This window comes from Opisthorchis viverrini (genome assembly GCF_000715545.1).
Source record: "Opisthorchis viverrini unplaced genomic scaffold opera_v5_10, whole genome shotgun sequence".
NCBI lineage: Eukaryota > Metazoa > Platyhelminthes > Trematoda > Opisthorchiida > Opisthorchiidae > Opisthorchis > Opisthorchis viverrini.
Window position 1 is genome coordinate 2,628,034 of NW_008751666.1, and position 6,535 is coordinate 2,634,568.

Here is a 6,535-nt window from a genome sequence, read left to right on the forward strand (position 1 = left end):
AACAAGATGAAGGAAGTGAACAATTCGGTACCAGAAAATGTTTCGGTTGCCGTTTCCAATCAAATAACTACCTAGAGTAGTGACACGCCCAGTTGAGTCAGTCGTCATAGGAGTTGGGTGGTTCATTTGCTGTTATTATTATCAACGGCTCTTGATTTTTTCGCGATGGGTTTCCTACAGTGTCCAACTCACAGGACCTATTCAAGACCGTCGTTCTAGGAAGGTTCCCACTAGGGGGAGAGAAACGATATCCTAGTTTAATATATCACGGACACCTGAATCTTGTGACGAAAAGATGCGTTATATCTGTGCATTTCGTAGCTGGCAGTAAAGCTAAGGTGAGATAATTGGTCAACTACCCGATGTTGGTTTTTCAGCGACCTTGGAATCCGGCTACTTTTCTTTGCCATTAGTTGCCTAATATTCTTTGAAGGGATTTGGGTGACCCACCTCTGGTTACTGATCAAGTGAAGAACGTTCAAAATAGATTACTTGATATATCTCAGCCGGTTAATTCTTCTGCTCTACTGCGCAATATAGTTTGGCGTAACCCACCAATACGAGGAATTGCCCTTGCCTCGTAGTCCTGCACGCCGGTATACTGCAGATCTGGAGGTTCAGAACGAATGAAGTCATTACGAACTCTCGACATCTTGAACCTTCTTCACGTTTGGATTGCGAGGATAAGTGAACATCAACATGTGGACCTACCCGATTATCGGATCGTTTTCAAGCAAACTGCCATGACAAGCAACTTCAGTGGAAAATTCTGCGCCCCCTGGCAGAGTTACTTCTTCAGCCTCCGTCACTATGACCCAACTGGGCATCTACAGTCAATTATAAATGCGTATATCATTTCAACGTTGAATGACAACCGTTGTTCCCATGTCCATCTGATCAGCGATATGCACCCGGAAATGATTAGTCGTAGTTCAGCTACGAGACAGCTACAGGACCCTGATCCTATTTGGGGCCGAAGCTATGGTGTTTTGTAGAGTTGAACAGAGAGAACTATACTGGAAACAGGGTTGGGTTGCCAAACCAAAAGGGTGGGCCGCCACGATAATCCTGTACACGCATGCTCTACGCATGTACCCCAAGGATAGAAAACTAAACAATTCCTCGTCTCTCATACTTTTGTCCTGATACTGTAGCCATTTCAGCTTTACAACATCCAAACACCTGGACGACCTGAAATGCAGACTTAGGGGCCAAAAAGACCTAATTTCCGGTGAGATGCTTGTCAGAGATCAGTGACCAGTGTGGCTCAACAAAAGACCACACAATAAGACTGTCAGCGGTGGATCTTTCCCGATAATTCTTTATATTGTTTTCACCGCTAATCAGGGCAATTAAATTGACTGTCACCGAACTTCAAGACAGATTTCATGTTTCACTGTCACACGGGTAAACCATGGAGCCACTCCTGCTAATATGGAGTTCTCTGCTCGATTCTGTCAATCAGTATCAAAAACGACCCATTTGCAACACAGGTTTAGCAATGAAAGACAAAATTCACATGTTTCTCCTCAGACCTTTTGGACAGACCTGCGCCGTTGGTCAAAGGACACACTATAGTCTGTTTTCCATCACGCGCTATGATTAAAATTCACCTGTCCTGCTAATGTGATTGATTTTGTGACCCACGGAGGAGCGATAGCATAGGTAACGGCTAAGCTTGAAGAACTACATTTACGTCCTCGGAGAACAAGTCCCCCGATGATCTGGGTGAGCTGAGGTTGTATATTGTATACTTGTCTTCACCGATTTCAATTTATGTTTGATATTGTTTACACCCTGGCAGTAGTGGAACTGCATAGATAGATAGACAAATTTTTCACCTTCCTGGGAATGGAGAAACTTTTAGGATTTTAGCGCCATGAATCAAGGGATGCGTTCTGGGTAACCATTAGAGAACAGGGTTATTTAGAAGAAATTCCTTTGTTTTAACTGGTCTAGCCTACTTATGCGTCCCGTATTTTAGAACTTTATTTCACCTAGCCCATGCTCGTATGCATTTATTAGGACGCTAGAAAAAATAGATCCTGGTGGATGTAATCTAGATTTCCAAAAAATCTAGCTTCGTGGTGACCTACCCGTTGATTTTTTGACCTGTCTCTAGGAGAGTCTTCCAAAATCAAATGGAGTGATTTATGTTTTATATACAAAATATTATCATTAACTTGCTAGACCTAGGTCGAGGTTTTCCCTCCAAATATAGCCACATTAGAATTGCAGACAAATTGGATGGATAACCTTTTTTTAAAACACACCGTGGTGAAATCTAGACTTTCATACAGTTCGAAGGGGATCTCCGGACATGTGGAAGTAAACACCTTGGAAACACGGAATATACTCGTAGTGTATCACAACTGAGCCGTTGATTTCCATTGAGGATCTCAATGTGGGAAGTACCCGTATCAGTACATGAAGTTGTTATGCGCATAGATTGTCAAGTGATTTGGACTATAACGCTATATAATGTGGATTAAACATTAGCTGTTACTGACTCGGGATCATTTGCTGCTCAAAAATGGAACAACTGCAGAATGAAGCAAAGATAGTGGGCATGGAGGCGATCATCTGATAAGTAGTGGACGATGGAGACTGAAGTTTTGCCAAGCAATGTGTTCGTGGATTCTATGGAGAAAGAAAGAACAATTAGAGTAGGAAATTTGTGTTGTGACCTAACAGTTTGCCCGGTGCATCGCTAACAACGGTCAAGACAACTCAAAGGGTTTTGGCGACGGGATTGCCTCGAACAGTAAACCCTGAGGTGAGAAGTTCCTGCCAGCCAGAAGTATGTTTAGCCGGTAATATGGCTATAATATGTATATGACACAACAGGCTCCATAAGGAGAGGATCAGACCAGGAACCTGGCCTTTGGGTGACAACCATCATTATTCCTTGTCGAGCCTAGTATCACACCAACCTGCAGAGTAAAAATATCCAGGAGAAACTCAGTTAGCGAAACGAAGAAATCTCATCTCAAGGAGCACCACGCTGGATGGATCTTAGCCTTCTGTTATCCGCTATTGTCCTTAAAGCTCAAATAGTGTTTTCGATTGTACGAAAGTTCTGGCAAAAAATGTACTGGTTGATAAGTGTACTTTAATTCCTCTGCTTGAGTTCTGATATCTTAGTGATCGATTCGGATTAACACTCATATAGTAGTGTCAGTGAGCATTCTAGCATATCTTGTGATTAGGGAAAATATCGTTCCGAAATTAATTGCAGTTGTTCGTATTGATTCCTGAACAGCGGCTAAATTGATAAATATAATGAAGCGACCTTAGCAATGGCCTCAACGACCTTAGCAATAACCACACGATGTCACGTGATATATAACAAGTGCTGTGCATAGACAAGTCCATGTGCAATGAGAACACTGCAAACCGAAACTAAATTATTTTGGGGGTTTGTGGCAGCCTTTGTTCACAGTGGCATGTACACGAAAACCATTACCGATTTCCTATTCATTCTCAGGGAGAGGACAGAAAAACTGAAACTGTATGGACTCCCTAAAGGCGAATACGGGAGAGTAAGGTGCCACAGCTCGTTACTATACGATTCTGCTCTCAGCCGTAGTTCTGTCAGGTTCTGAATTCTGACTGCTCTTAAAGCCTGATTACGAAATCCACGCAGTGTCAGTTATCTGTAGATCTGTACTCAGTGACTGTATGTACCTCTTGCTAATACCGTAGTACGAGAGGAGATATAAAGATTGGAAAAATCACCTCGATAGAAAATTTCAATCTTAGTCCGTCGGATGAAAAATGCTTTTTGAATATTGTATAGTTTAATTTGTATCGTTCTTTTAGACATATAGGGTCACGATTAGATAACACACTGGATCTGAAGAGAGTGGACCGCTATGTAAAGCGTAAGGCAGTATAGTCGACAACTGTGAATGCAGCCTGACAGTGAATGGTCCAAAAACAAATGGATTATTGGGATAAGTGGTTGATTAACTGTAACTTATATTCGCTGTAAGCTTTTGACCTGAGCAACACCAAGGACCAAAAGATCTCAAACGAAGTGAAAACGAATAGGAAGTCAAATGCAATCCATGGATACACTGCCTATGTCTGCTGCTCGTGCTGTACATTCGAGTTCATTCGTGCACGGACATGATGTGATGTTTGATTGGCGCTGCTCAAGAAGCATCCGCTGTATACCATTCATGGATTTTCGGTTGCACGCCGGATATACGAAGCAGATAAAATTTTTGTCTACTTTTGAGTAGTATTTTGATCAAAATACACTTGGAAAAGCAGTCTTTCTGGGGCTTCAATGGACCGGATAAATTGGTCGTTTGGAAGGAGAAAGTGCATCTTCGTTGCCGGCCGAAACGTTTGTTACTTTCCAGGAACATTAAGTGGAGATCGGTTCTGATGACGAATGGTGGTAAATCCTTAGAGAAGAACGCCCAGCACACGCGGTTTGAAGAGGAATCTAGACGCTGAAAACGCTTAAACGAAGTGTCTAGATATCCACGTCTGACACAAGGGCAATCGCCATCTCCCAATTCGCAGCATCGAATTCATGGACTAACCAATTCGTGCACTCCAAGAAGCATCGACAGAACACCGTTATATCTGAACACTAATTTGTCACCAGCTGTTTCAATTGCTTAGCGTGATGCTCTACCAACGTCAGGACGCGAATATCCAGAAGTGTTTCCGGCCAAGTGGAAAATGTTAGGAATCGATTGAGCAGTTTGAATTTCTGATTTCAGGTAAAAAAAATCAATGGAATCGTTGAAGGGCCGCATTTGTCTTTTGGCAAGGTGAGTGAGTTAGAGTTCACTGAGTTTTAAGACAAACGGAAAATCATTTAGTGAGATCCCTTTCGACTAGAAGAACCAAATAATGTTGAACGTCAGGTAAACAATTTTTGTTGGTTAGTAGGGATGGCTAATTTGACGACAGTCTTTTCCAAACTCAGCCCTCGTGAGTAGTAGTCACTCACGCTAATCAGCATGTACTTTTGGCTAACCGATGAAGTTTGCTTTACGAAAGAGGCTTCACAGATCGGTTCTCCCTCTGCCTTAAAAATATGGCCTGTCAAAATTGAACGTTGACCCAGCAGCTAGTGTCTCGAAAACGTTCATGAAACTGTTTTCCGAATGCGGCTGATACCTCTCTTGTTGCATTCGTCCGTATGTACATATGAATAAAACGACGTTTGACTTGGTCTTCTGTAGATAGTAGTTTTGTGCCACTCACACCACGTTAATGAAGCTACCAGCTCACCTTAGTGTAGAAGGCCCCAACCGTAGTCTCTCAGAGATCGGTGAGGAAATCCGATGTCTAATTTGTGAGTCTGGTTCATACATCAAAGTTGGCGAAGATGTGATAATCTCCTTTTATTAAGCACGATGACTGCAGTTGTTGTGAGTAAAGCGATAAAACGGACTGTACACTAAGCATGGTAATGCGCATAGACGGACAACGTATACCTAAGATAGGTAGGTGAGGATTTTTTGCGATGATCTGTTTTCAGACATCCATCGCACAAAGGCTTATTATTCTCTGATACTAAAGACTGGAACGGAGTAATGTTTCATCCTGATCACACAGAGAAGGTTGTCAAAGTGGCTTTCGCAGCATGATCAAGGTGAGCGGCACACGGATTAAGTTTATTATCCACGTAGTCCTGAGTGACCTTCAGATTCTCAAGTTGATGGACTTAACCGTCAAACATATGGACAGTGGATTGTTTAAGGTAAAACTACCTCAAACTCTCGAAGGTCGGTTCAACTGAACCCTCAAGCAGCAATTACGCATTCATCTGGAGAATAAAATATACAAGCCATATACTCGAGCAAGTTGCAACCAACTGTTTGGCTTAGCGTCTTATTTTCGATTTTATGGTCAGTTTTTATTCTTCTAGGAAACAAGGATGAGAGGTTCATGAACTGCACCTCCCCAATCAGCCTATTTTGATAGATTTATCCCCCTTTGGAGACAGCCTTGCAGCAGAAATAATACTTTTGGTTGGTTTCCCGAAGGTTGCTTCCTCTCAGAAGAGAAACAGTTGATCCATCGCTTAAGATGGTCACGCTGACGATGAATGGCTATTTTGGGATGTTCGTTTCCCCAGGAAACAAGAAAATCACCCTAACTGGTGGATGCTAGCCAAAGCTAGAATCAGAGCCCCAGATCCGACCGAAAGACCATATTGCCAATGGCCAAACCATCTTCAACTGTTGTACTACATAATTAGCATACTTCTGTCAACTGAAGTTACTGCACTAGAACACAAATCTCATCCTAGATTGATTTAAACGTGATATAACTGAGTCGGTTCCGCAAGTTTAGATTCGCCGGAAGCAGGATATCTGTTTAAGAGGTCGGGAAGCCAAGTGGATAAAATCGCGGACCTCGGTTCCAGCAAACCAAGCCGAAATCCCACATTGAGAACTTCCAGTTAGCTCGTGGCTGGGACAGCTGCCGACATTCCAGGCTACCGAATTCTCTGTTTCCTAGGACTATAGCCCATCGGGGGGGGGGGTGGCTCAAGTGGTTAGAG